Source organism: Mesocricetus auratus, unplaced genomic scaffold (genome assembly GCF_017639785.1).
Source record: "Mesocricetus auratus isolate SY011 unplaced genomic scaffold, BCM_Maur_2.0 Super-Scaffold_100014, whole genome shotgun sequence".
Lineage (NCBI taxonomy): Eukaryota > Metazoa > Chordata > Mammalia > Rodentia > Cricetidae > Mesocricetus > Mesocricetus auratus.
In genome coordinates, this window is record NW_024429197.1 from 49197750 (window position 1) to 49211711 (window position 13962).

The window sequence follows — 13962 nt, forward strand, 5'->3', positions numbered from 1 at the left end:
GATAAATCATCCTGATAGTATGTACCCTTGATTTGAGATCACAGCAATAACACTTCACCTCTGTGGTCGTTCTCCAAGTTGCTCAAAACCCCATGAGAAAAACAGCAGCCTAATTCTAACAGATAAGCATTTCTTAGAATGCCTGCCAATATTACCTAAACTGTTAAGCTTATCAAAAACAAAAGAAGCCAGAAAAACTGTCACCACCAAGAATAAACTAAAACATGGCAGCTAAATGCATTATGGTACCCTAAATGGAATCCAGAACAGAAAGGTGATATAACATATAACGTAAGGAAATTCCAACAAAATAGAGCCTTAGTTAATAATTATGTGGCAGCATTAGTTAATTAACTCTTAAAAAATTTACAATACCAATGAAATGAATTGTATTGGGCAGTGTTCTCTAGAGAAGCAGAACGAGTGGAGTGTATGTAACTGTATCATTGAAAAGGATTATTAGATTGGCTTACAACCTAGAGTCAGGGTAGTTCAACAATTATCATGAATGCTCGAGAGCAGGAAGCAAAGGACTCTGTTCAGTCCAAAAAGCTAGATATCTCAGCAGTCCCAACTCAGCTGTGAAAGCCTGAGAGGTCACCAGCATTGAGTCCAGATTTTAAGACTTCTTCCTTCACCCTCGCCAAGCAACATTCCTTCATGTAACTGACTTGTGCCTTTAGGTCCTGCTAAGCCCAGGTCACATACACCACTCCCACTTGACGATGGGTTGCTTCTGTGCATAACCACCTTATTGTCTGGTGCATCAGGTAAAACTCAGATCGCGATGACAATCTCAGAGGGCGACTTGCTAGCTGCGCTAGTTAGTGTTTGTCAGGTGACACACTATACTCACTTGGGAAGAGGGAACTTCAAATGAAGAATCGCCTCCATTGGATTTGCTTATGGACACATTTGCCGGGCATTTTCTTGATTAGAGATTGTTGTAGGAAGGCCCCTGCCCACTGTGAGCTATGTCATCCTTGGCCATGTGGCTCTGGGTCGTGAATGGAAGCCAACAGAGCAAGCCATGGATAGCAAGTCAGAAAGCAGACTTCCTCCATAGTCTCTGCCTCACTTCCTGCTTCCAGTTCCAGCTTGAATTCCTCCTGTGGTTTCCCTCGGTGATGGATAATGACGTAGAATAGTAAGCCAAATAAACCATTTCTTCCCCGAGTAGTCTTTGATGACTGTTTTCAAAGCAACAGAAAAGCAAGCAAGTACAGAAACTGATGTCAGAAAGTGGAGTATTTGCTGGGGTACACCTGACCATGGAAAGGTTTATATGAAGGAATGTTCACAGACATACAAACACACGTAGACATAAATTTTTAATTAAAAAACTTTTAAAGATACGGCTACATGTCTTGTATTACTGGACGCCTAGGAATTATACTGATATAGAAGGCCACTGTTTTTTTTTATTATTGCTGTCATTGGGCTTACTTCCTATGGTCTGTGACATAAACATTTCATCAACAAATCCAAAATGATTGGTTTAACAGCATAATATCATCAATGTAGCAAACCAGTGTGAAACCTTATGAAAGAGACCTGTGATTGATACCCCTCAGATCTAACTTATGGCAAAGGACTGGAGAGCTAAAATAGCCCTGAGGTGGGACAATAAAGGTATATTACTGGCCTTTCCAGGTGCAAACAGATTGCTTCCTGGAGGATTTACAGACATAAGTGGAGCAGGCAAGTATTTGCTAGATCAATAGCTATATACCAGGTGTCAGGAAGTGTTTAATCTGCTGAAAAACAAGCAAGAAACAACAACAATGACAACAAACCACATCTGATACAGTACTTGCAATAAAAATCACTGCTGAATTAAGTTTACAATAATCAACTTTCATTATTCAAGAACTATAAGTGTTCCGTATGGATCAAGTTGAGTAAAATTCATTCCTTTTTTCATCACTGTGACAAAATACCTGAAAAAAGAACTAAAGGTTGAAGAAGTCATATGGGATCACATTTCAGGGGCTACGGTTTGTCACATGAATAAGGTATAGTGACAATAACTTCTAGCTTTGACAGATGAGCATGTGATAGCTGTTAAATCATACTGGAAGCATGGACATTCAGCTGCAGTCACAGGCCTGGGATCAGCTCAGCAATGCTTGAAGAACCATGCTATCTGGGGACCAGCAAGTCAGAGTTGGCCTCTTGGCACTGCAAAGACATCCCGAGAGAAGTCATTTCAGGCAGACGCCCAGCACGTTCTCAGAAGGGTGAAGCCTTCATGTGGACCGCAATGCTACAACTTCCTGCCTGTGGGTCATGAAAAGCTGTAGGAAGGATAAACAAATATAGTAATGTGGCAGGATACAGAACAGAATCAAATTGCACAAATAAATATCTTTTCTGTGCACTAACAACACACATACACACATACAGAGAGAGAGAGAGAGACAAAAAGACAGAGAGAAAGAGATCATAGACACACTCCCATTCACAATAAACCATAAATATAAATAAAACATCTAGGAATAACCAAGAAAGTGAAGGGCTTTAAACTTTAAACTTCTGAAAGAGATGGAGAAAGACACTGGAAAGCTGAAAAACATCCCATAATCATGGATTGGTAGAATTTTGGGGAAGGGGGTTTGAGACAGGGTTTCTCTGAGGCTTTGGAGGCTGTCCTGGAACTAACTAGTTCTTGTAGACCAAGCTGGTCTTGAACTCACAGAGATCAGCCTAACTCTGCCTCCCAAGTGCTGGGATGAAGGCGTGTGCCACCCGACTGGCCCAGATTGGTAGAATTAATATTGTGAAAATGACCATTTTACCAAGAATTATTTACAAACAAAATCTCCACAACATTCTTAATGGAAATAGGAAAAAAAATCCTAAAGTTCATATGGAACCATAGAAGACTGACCTAACCAAAACAATCCTAAATAAATAAATAAGAAAAATTCTGGAGGGATTTCCATTCCAGATTCTAAGATATATTACAGAGCTACAGTAATAGAAACAGGGTACTAGCCCCAAAACAGACATGCAATCTCATAGAATAAAATGAAAAATCAAAATGAGTACATGGAACTTCAGCCATTCAGTATTTGACAAAGATACCAACAAAATATATTGGAGAAAAGAAAGCATCCTTTAAAAATGGTTCTAAGAAAATTAGATGTCCACAGGCAGAAGAATAAAATTAGACTTGTGTCTATCACCTTGCACAAAAAGTAACTCTAGATGGATCAAAGACTGAAACATTAAATATTGAAACTTTGAGAAGAAAACATGCAGTATTCTACATGGTATAGTTGTAGGAAAAGACTTCCTGAATATGACTCCATTTGCCCAGGGATTAAGGCCAACAATTGGCAGGTGGAACTTTGTAGAACTAAAAGGCTTCTACACAACTAAAGAAACAACTGGGTAATGAGGAAGCCCACACAATGGGGGAGAATCTTTGTCAGTCACACATCTGGCAGAGGAATAATATTTATAATATTAAAGAACTCAAACAACAGCAAAAAATTATCCATTTAAAAAATGGTCCTGGGATCTGAACAGAGAATGCTTCAAAGAAGTGTGTGTGTGTGTGTGTGTGTGTGTGTGTGTGTGTGTGACAATCAATGAAAAAAAGTGGCCATGAGTTAAAAGAGAGTAAGGAGGGGTATATGGGAAGGTTGGAAGGTAGGAAAAAGGAGGAGATAATATTTATAATACCAAAAATTAAAAGAAATAATAAAAAGGGGGAATCAGATTCACATACTTGACTTTATTCTTTTCCATTTTTTATTCAGTCTGAGACTCAAGCCAATGGGACACCACTCCCATTGAGGGCCAGTCATCTGTCAATCTTCACATCACAACAGACAATTCATAGGTGTGACTCACTAACACCTAAGTGTTTCTTAATTTAGCAGAGTTGATGCTCAAAACTAACCATCACAGAGCCATACCTTGTCAACCTGACACCCAAATACATCAGTTTAGCTCTCACTATTTACCCCTGGTCTCACAAAAGCAAATGTCCCTCTCACAATGCAATGTGAATTTGTTCCATCTCTCAGAGTCCCCAAAATCCTTAACAGTTCCAATATTGTTCTAAAGTCTGAAGTGCCAAGTGTTTCATATCAGTCTTGACTGTATGTAAGACCAAAATGCAAATTATAAACTTCCAGTATTTGATGGTGAAGAGGAAACACTCCCATTACAAAAAAAAAAAAAGCAATGAAGCATAGCAAGAAAAATAGAACTGACTCAAGACAAACCCTCAGCAAAACAAGCATCAAATTCTGCTGGTATGTGTCTGGAATTTGTGGGTTTAGGAATACATCATAGGTAGCCCCACCTATCCAACTCGATAGCCAGCCGCACAAGCATCCTCTTTCTTGAGCCAGCTCTACTCCACTTGGTGCCTGAAGCTTTCTTTGGTGGACATAACATATTATAAAAACCCCAATAATAACAGATGTTAATAATAATGATACCAAAGTATGCGTTTATCAGAATCCTGTAAACTATCTTCTTAATTTTTTTAAAGATTCAAACTATCTTTAGAATAACTTTTTAGAAGAACCAAGAGATGCCTAGGAGATATTTGAGAAGATAGCGATTTCTATACATTTTTTACATTTCAAAATGTAAAAAGGTGTTGGTGGCACACGCCTTTAATCCCAGCACTCAGGAGGCAGAGGCAGGCGGATCTCTGTAAGTTCGAGACCAGCCTGGTCTACAAGAGCTAGCTCCAGGACAGCCTCCAAAGCCACAGAGAAACCCTGTCTCGAAAAACCAAAACAACAAAACAAAAACAAAATAGGATATTTTCTAAGTCCCTTATTAGGAAAATTTCTAAACTTTGGGAAAAATCAAAGAATTTTTTGGGGGTTTGTTGCTATCATTTTGCTTATTTGTTTTGCTTGGGGTTTGTTTGTTTGTTGTAGTAGATGGTTACTCCATATACCCATAGCCAGTTAAAGGTAAAACAATGGACAGTGGAGTGCTCAGTGCTAATCGAGTCATCTATATCACCTCTCCAATACTAGGGAGCATCAAGGAAGAAGTGATAGAAAGAATGGGAAGGCGCTAGGCTGGAGAAGCATAGTGCAAGAAGATTCATAAACTCACTACAGTATGGTTACCAGCATTGGACCTGCACAAGATTGGGCGTGCCGATATTGCATCGTGGAAGAGGAAAAGGTTCACGATGCCCCACCCCTCCCTGAGGGACTGCTGATGATTATGTTTGTTGTGGGAAGAGATGTCACCCTCTTCTGTGCTACACCCACTGGGAAGTTGCTCACACTCCAGTAAATAACCTCCCCTACATGTTTATGCCAGCAACCACAATGGAACCCAGTGGGGCACGCACACACACACACACACACACACACACACACACACACACACACACACATACACACACACACACACACGCAAATGAAAGTGGGAGGGGACTTGGTGGGAAGAAAAAAGGATAAAAAAGGGTAATGACGACTGAACTTGACTGAAGTTCATTACATGCCTGTGTGTGTGTGTGTGTATTTACATGAAATTGTCAAAAAACAAAAGTCTTAGATACACATTAATAACAAATGAACTATTTAAATTTGGAAAAATCATGCATGTGGTCTATGTGAGGTGATTCTCTTGTGTGGTTATTTTATACACACATACACATCTGGCTCTATACAATAGAGGATCTATTTGTTTCAGGAGACAATGCTAGTGAGCGACAAATATATATGTCCAACGTATGTAATGAGGGCCTTTAAAATGTTGTTCATGTGTGACTCTAACGTTCTATCATAGGGATTTACAAACTACTTGTGTAAACGGCCAGAGAGTAAATATTTTAGTTTTGTGAGGCTGCATAGCCTCTGTTGAAAACACCCACTCAGCTGAGTTTGCAAATATGTAAGTGTAGCTGTGCTCCAGAAAAACAGGCAAGAGGCCAAGTTGGACCACTGAGTCATATGTTCAATCTCAGAATAGAGTAACAAAAGCCAAAGAAAATGAAGAAAACAGAATTACACATACTGTATGTTCTTAACTACACAAAAGTATTGTAGAAAAAAAACGCTACAGGAAAAAAGTTAAGTAACAGTATCTTTTCATTTAATAAAAGACTTTTTTCAGCCTTCATTTTTCCTGCACTTACACTTTTGAATGTATTATAAGTTAGGAGGTGGTCACAGCTACCAGGGAGGTGGAGTCAGCTTGAACAACATGCAGGGCCCTGTCATTAGCAATAGTAATACAAGGAATGTAAAGGGAAACAAGAGGAAGGATGGGAGGAAAGTAAAGGAGTGGAGGGGAAAAGAAACATATCTGTGCTGTTGTGAGGAAGCCAGAGATTCCCCGGCCCACTTAAGGTTGAAAGTACTCTAATGGCGTATTTATGTCAATTCAGGAAAACACTTGTTACCTCCTTTCAGGTTCTCATTTTTTAAAAATAGGCATATTTAACATTCAGAAATGGCATTTTGGAATAGTTTTTTTTAATCAACTCCGATTGTTTGTGATTAGGAAAGCGCTTCAGTTTGTCCACAGCTCTGGGACTTCTCCGTGAAGCTCCCCCAAAGCCACAGGACTGGAAAATGTGGCTGCCTTTTCTAAAGCTCTTTTTAATGACTCATGTTCTTAATAGCCTCTGTTCGAGTGACAAAAGAACCACTGTTGTTAGGAGGGATGTGCAGTACATTACCCAAGTTTACCCTGGCAAGCCACGGGGGCTGAGCTGCAAGCCTGTGTCAGCACTTTTAGGTCCCACTAATAGGAATACAGATGGACACATGAGCCGCTGGGGCATCTCACAGGGCCAATGAAAACACGGAAAACAAAGGCCTTTATCAGATCCATGCTGACCACAGCTCCCTATGGTGTTGCTACAGTCATATTCCTCTCTTAACTTTCCATATACAAAATACCTCTCACCTGAGAGAAACCAGATTTCACTGACAGCCTCGGGTCCAAGTTCGTTGTTTTGCTGAGTATGTAATTACCCCCCTGCGAAAAGGGAAAGCGAAGCCGTTTTCAGTCTTTCTCTAGGAACTTAAAAACAACCCAATAGTTTTGAACACACTGGATGCAAAAAAAAGACAAGGGCAACAACTGGGCTGATACTGAGGGAGTGTGGGAAAATGCAAGTGTTGTCTGAGACTCTTCCAGGAGAGAAACTTCTTTTCCTGCAGCATGCACTCATCTTTACTGTTACTAAACGAGCCTTCCTCGTGTACCATAAAGGTGACCACCTTCTTGTCTCCAGTCCACACTATCTCCCTCAGAAGGACACCACGCTCTTCTAATAAGAGGTGTCTATTCCCAGTTTAACTTCTTTTTGTCTGTAATGGAAATATGCTCTTGCTGAAGGAGAGGTGTGTGTGTGTGTAACACTTTGTGGAATATTTACTAGAAACAAATAATAATTTAGCTGAAAAACTGGACGACCAGTGTGACTGTGTATGCTCTATTTCTAACTCTGACTCTACTGCACTAGAAAAACCTCTCCTGCTTTTAGGGTGTAGGATAATCACACCAAATCTCAATAACTGATGTGAGCAGACACTCATTTTCCCCCACAGTCTATGTATTTGCTATGTAAGGCCTCGCAGCAATCAGACTTTCGGGTTGGGTTCTCTCTGGGTCCTGCAGTTATTTGGGACTCCGGATGGAACATAGGGAGGAGAGAAGAGATGGGTAAGATTAAAGCTTCAGCTGGGCACCGGCATGAAGTCACTTCTGCTGCTTTTTACCAACAATATAGCAGGATGAGGAGGAAAAGAAGAGGTGTGGGGAAATCACTCTATTATATTAAATAAGTAAGATTCATTGTGTTTCAATTTCTAAAGAGAGAAAAAGATAATTCTAAATCATCCAGGATCAAGGCTCTTGTGATGAGTAATGACTTTAACATTTTTGAAAACATCTATCTAGTTATGGCTGGGGACTACATGTCCCATAGTATGTAAATAGAGGAGGTCAGAGGATAACATATGGGATTTGGTCCTCTCCTACCATGTAGATCCCCTGGCAGTTCACCAGCTCAGGAGAATGGTTTTTGAAATGCACATTGTTGAACTAAAATTCAGCTTGACCAAGGGTTCAGCTTGCATAGGCATTAAATAATGGCTTAAAATCAAGTCATTTTTTCCTCACAGATAGAGACTACAAATAAAGTACTATATGATCGCTGTCCTGACTGTATATAAAGCATCCTAGGAAGTAATAGGCTGAGTTATCCCAAGTAACAGTGTAAAGCATCCAAATATTGTAATGATTTTTAAATACTTTTAAAGTGTAGAAAAGCAAGAGCAGGAAAAGCAAGGCTGGTTTTCAGAGGCCACAGTGTGTGAGAAAAAAGACTAGAACATAGTAAGACGGTTGACACTCCCAGGACTTTAGAAGTTGGATTGCTAAAATCTGAGAAATTGTCACAGAGTTGGCAATAAAGACATTGAAGTGTTTTCACTATTGCTGCTTTCTGGAGGGGATCTATCTATTCAGCCTGTCTCATAGCTCCGGTGATCACCATCAAAATGCTTGACATTCCCTGGCTGACTGGAATATCATGCCAATCTCTTCCTTCATTGTCACAAGGCTTTCTCTTTGTGTGTCCTTGTGCCTTCGTGTGATCATCCCCCCACTGTGTCTCTGTGTTCAAGTTTCCCCTACCTGCAAAGGTAATATAACTAACTGGGATAAGGGTCCATGCTACTCTGGTATGAACTCAGCTTAATTTGACTAATAACAATTGCAACAACCGTTTTTCCAACTGAAGACAGGTTTTTTTGAGGTACTGAGAATAAGGACTTCAATGGATCATTGGAGAAAATACACTGCAAGCCATTAAGAGGAGCCAAGATATTGCTATTGTTGTTTGCTTATTATTATTATCAAATGTTCAAATTTGCTTTAAATTCATAGGGAGAGCATCATGCACCGCTAACCTCCTACAGTGCTCCTTGGGGAGGTAAAGGCTTCACTCCTTTTGCAGAAGAAGGGTGGACTCTCTGCTTCTTTCATCTTACCATTTAAGCACCCACCCAGGTCTGTCCACACCATGCTCATCTCAAACTGCGTGGCTCACTCCCATGCGCCCTATGGTGCCTTGTAGCACCATTTCATTACCCAGAGGGAAAGTCCTTCCAGTTCCTACCACAAATCCCCAGGTTGCTGCTTTGCCTTAGGGCTACCTTTTTTATTTTTAATTTAAATTAGAAACAATCTTATTTTACATATCAATCCCAGTTCCCTCTTCCCTCCCATCCTCCTATGACCCTCATTGACCCCTCATCCCATGCTTTTCTGATCCCCAGGGAGGGTGAGGCCTTCCATGGGGGGATCACCAAAGGCTGCCACATCATTTGGGACAGGATGTAGGCCCTCCCCCATGTGTCTAGGCTGACAGAGTATCTTGGGGCTGCCTTTTAATCCCTAGACCTCCCAACCTCTATTTGAACAATACAATATGGCACCAGCGGTCTGCTTCACTTTTCCAAATTTGTTTTTCAAACATTATCTCTACTTCAGTCTTAAAAGTGACTGGCTGGCCAATCTCTTACTCTTGTCAAGTAGCTTTTCGTCCCTCGAAGTGTCCAATTTGGTTCTTGCCAGCTTCCCTTTCCTTCATCTCAGATCACCCTCCATTACTAGCTATATCCATTGGATCTTGAACTAGACCATGACCTTTCTGTATTGTGGTCCCTTGCAACTGATCCTTGACAGAGGCTCTAGAATATTCTTGCAGGTACTGGAATATCAACTCTTCTCCCCAGATCTTCCTGACTTGACACGCTGTATGCAGAATACAGCAGCTCCTGTTCCTTAGATGACAACTACACAATGGACCACAGCTGTCTCTTAAATCCTGCCTGTGACGATGATTCTGTTCTGTTTGTGTCTTAACTATGTCTCCCCTCTAGATCTTTCTTCCAATTTTAGCCCCTTCTTGCTTGGCATGACTATAAACATGAAAGGGTATTTAGCATGAACCCGTGTTAACATCTATAACCTGAGCTATATTTGTTAACCATGTTAACCTGTGTAATGTTCTATTAGTAGCTACAGAACTCAGAGGTTATTTTCCCCATATAGAGCAGAGATCTTATACATCAACCACTGAGATTTGTGTGTTTACCACCGACAGTGTGTACATGAACAGTATCTTTAAAGTTTTAGCTTTGTGAACTTTTTAACAATTTTAGGCACAAACGAAATCATTTCTACAATTCACAGTGGGCATGCCTTGAAGACACATCATGCTAAACCAGTATCAGTGTCCATAGGGCATTTAAGAAAAGCTACTGAAGATTGCCTAGATTCTTCCCATGCTCTGGATACCATTGTCTCTCAGAATGTGGAACAGGCTAGACATCTTGAAATTGTTCTTACACTGGTGTAAAAGATTGACCCAATCTTTTTAATAATCATTATTTGTTTAACAAGTTCCTGTGAGGAAAGTTATGCAGCTATCTTGTGAAGTGGCCTCTCAAAGGCTTTTATTTTGTCTAGCTATGATAAGAATCACTACATGGTGTGTCTAACTGATGGCTTAGAGCTCAGATGCAGCATAGCAATGTCTATGGGAAAAAGAATGAGACAGTAAATACCAATGACTTAATACACATTATGTTTCTAATTCAATTTGCTTTGATAAAAATCAAATAATCCCCAGGAACACAAATATTTGTCCACAGTGATTGGATAGTCTTCTAAAATTGGCCTTCTCCGGGCCTCAGAAAGTCATTTGTCCTTTATACAACCCACAGATTGTCAAGAGGTGAACAATGCTGAGAAATTCCTGCGGTGTTCTTAGTTTCTGTGCTATCTAGAAGAGAAACATCAGGATCCCCACATTTCTTTTAAATGTAGCATGCCTTTTACTCACTGCCTCTGTCTTAATAAATAAGACAAAACAGATTCTTGACCCCTAAAAGCACTATAAATTCATAACATTTTTCCTTTGAAGTAAAAATGCCTTACACGACTGCAGTGAAACATGAAAACAATTCATAGGGTCAGGAGACTTGATAATCAAAAACGGAAAACTTTGTCCTTGTAGAATGAGCTAAAAATTTCAAAGTAAACATGTATTAATAAAGAGTTGGTAACTTGGTTTTTATTTAATATAATGTTTTTATATTTTAGAATATATTTTAAAATATGAATTAACTCTAAATATATGTAACATTGTTATGTACATATATTAGCTCTATTGAGATTTTTTAAGTATCCCATTTTATCTTAGTATCAAGTTTCCTAACATGAGGACAGAATGTACCTTTAAAAAAAACTAGGTTATCTACTCCAATAAAGTCATAGCAAATAAAACATTTATCAAATGTGCCATGTATATGATAAATTATAAAACATCACAGGATTGAGGGCCTAGGCCCTGCTCCAAATGATATGATAGGCTTTGAAGATCCTCCATGGAAGGCCTCACCCTCCCTGGGAAGGGGAAAGGGAATGGGATAGGAGGTTGGTGGGGAGCAAGGGAGGAAGAGAGGGAAAGGGAACTGGGATTGACATGTAGAACAAGCTTGTTTCTAATTTAAATTTTAAAAGGTGGGGACAGAAGATTAAATAACTAAAGCATATTCAAGGTAAAAAACCAAGCACACTTGATTTCTCGTTAGAGTTCAGAAAAAAGAGGACTTATGATTAGCAAGATATGGAAATTAGTGTTCCTTCCCCCAAAGCAGGGATCACTTCCCTCAACCAGCCTCAGGTGTTTAGAGAGAAAAATGTCATGAGAAAGAAGCATCACACTTCATGCTGAGGAAGGGAACCCGATTTTAATGTATCTGGAAGATGAGTCTCTCAAAATCTATGAGTTATACAGATCCCAGTAGTCACTGTAATAAACCTGTTGCTACCTACCACAGGGCACTGCAATGAAATGCCACTTGTGTTAAGGCTTAGAGTAATATTCCTCTCATTACCCTACAACTGCTTATGTATATACTTGAATTTCTCCCATTACCTTTGTCTACCTAGTTCACTGCCCCTCACCTTCCTTTCCCCTCGATGAACACAGTTCCCTATCTCCTTCATCTTCTCCCTGATCTTGTTAATGAGTCCCTGTTAATACCAGCCTTATCCCTACTCATCCCCTCAGGACTACAGCTTTATCTCACAGTGCTCCTGGTGAGCCTTGGAGTTGTAGTGGTAGCTCTTTCTATGTTTGTTTAAGAGTACTGGTTCTGTGCTCATAATGGGTTCAAATCTGAGCTCAGTTCTTATCACTCTGAAGCAGGTTTACCAGCCCCAACAAGCTTCCATGTCCTGTTTGTAAATTGAGAATTAAGGTAGAACTTTCCTAACAGAGATGTTACAAGTAATATGAGATGATTCAAACAAAGAGCCCAGGACAATGATAGTAGAGAAGGAATACACAATGAGTGTTAGTTTTTATTTACACTTATGTGTATCATTTTGCCAACATAGAAGTTCTGCTCAGTGCAAATGCGTTCCTATTATTAATTTTGTCACCCTGTAACTATTAGGAGTCTCATGCTCCATCTAAAATCAGGACAAGTCATCCAGAAATTCACATGCACTTGCAAAAGAACAGAAGCTCTGAGGCAGCAATAGTTCCAGATGATTCCACACAAGGATGTTGCTGTGTCAGTCCTATATCTTGTTTTCTAGATAGAGCACATACAAAGTCTCTACATGTTAAATAAAGGAATGATTTGTTTAGGACAAGAGTATATTCAAGGGAAAGCTTAACGTTTTGTCTTTTCTTCTTGCATGAGATACACGAATTCCAAAACCCCCATCCAGAGTTCTACGTTAGATCTCTAATGGAAACCTTACCTTCTCCTCCAATGACTTGTTCTGGAGAATACAAAGTATGGAAATAAGCTCAATTCTGAGGCAAAGGGAGTCAGCAAACTGGCTGCGGGAAAATAGACTTGCTCCCATGTGAAAACTGGAACAAAGGCAGAGTGTCTGTCTTGGAAGCTCTCTCTGTTCACAGAGAAAACAGGCAAGAAGTGCTGTCATGTCTGCAAGTCTCAATTGACCTTATCAGAAGTCATATTTGACCAAGCTGCCTCAGTCTTCTAACAAAAACTACCTTAGGAAATTCTAATTTAATTCTTTCAACCACAGCTGCCTGTTTGCAAGCTTGTCAATTAAATATGTATATGTAATTTTTTATGGTGGTGGAGATTGAACATGGGGCCTTGAACATGCTAAGCAAGCCCTCTGCTGCTGACACAGAGCCTTAACCCCAGTCCCCATGTGCTTATGCCAAAATTATATTTTAAAACTCCTGGGAGACGGATTTAGGAGGAGGGAGGGCTCCATCAGGGCCTGCTCAAAACAGAAAACCACTTTAATGGGAACATTTAAAGTAGACCCACATTCTAGGCAAACTGAAGTAAAACAATGTATTGCAAGTTTTAATGCAGATATTTGGTAATTTTTTCCCATCTTTTAGAAGTTTGTGGCCTGTGAGCCATGCATTTGTATAGACATATGAAAAGATACAGTGTAGTCCTTTTTCTCTGGTGTCCATGTCTTTCAGAACATGAGCCATGTTAGTCAGGTCAGACACTCCAAGTATCAAAGGACAGTGGTGTCTCTGAGACAATTCAGAGGTCTCATTGTGATGACCATGCCCTTACATTGCCCTTGCCAATCTTAACTAGAAGCAGTCACGCACAGTCCTGAAGCCACATGGCTCCCAATGGTCTTTTGACTTCATACTCTTGACCTTCAAATTTTCACATTCATCTCCTGACTTTGCTTCATTTCCAAGGTGAACTTCTAATATCTCTGCTTTATCTTGTTTTAATAGCTAATTTGCCATGGTCTCAACTATTGTGCTTTTTAAAATGGGACTGCTGATAACCTGCTATGACTTTGCATTAGAAGATAAAACACCCACCTTGAACTGGATGGAGTAAGAACCGAGCTTAAGATATAAAAGAAAAAAAAAGTACAGTCCAGTATGTACTATTCACTGCCAGTCATAGACAGGTC

The 13962-nt window shown here is 39.9% G+C and overlaps 1 long non-coding RNA gene across 2 annotated transcripts in view; it reads right to left on the minus strand.

The window, feature by feature from the left end:
* Positions 1 to 1318: 1318 nt before the first annotated feature.
* Positions 1319 to 13962, minus strand: part of LOC110341677 — a 137379-nt gene continuing 124735 nt past the window's right edge. For both annotated transcript variants that reach the window (XR_005881359.1, XR_005881360.1), the window contains 2 exons: positions 6904 to 6975; positions 1319 to 2297 (listed from right to left, as the gene is read on the minus strand). This is a non-coding gene — a long non-coding RNA (uncharacterized LOC110341677). The remainder of the gene's footprint in view (positions 2298 to 6903; positions 6976 to 13962) is intronic.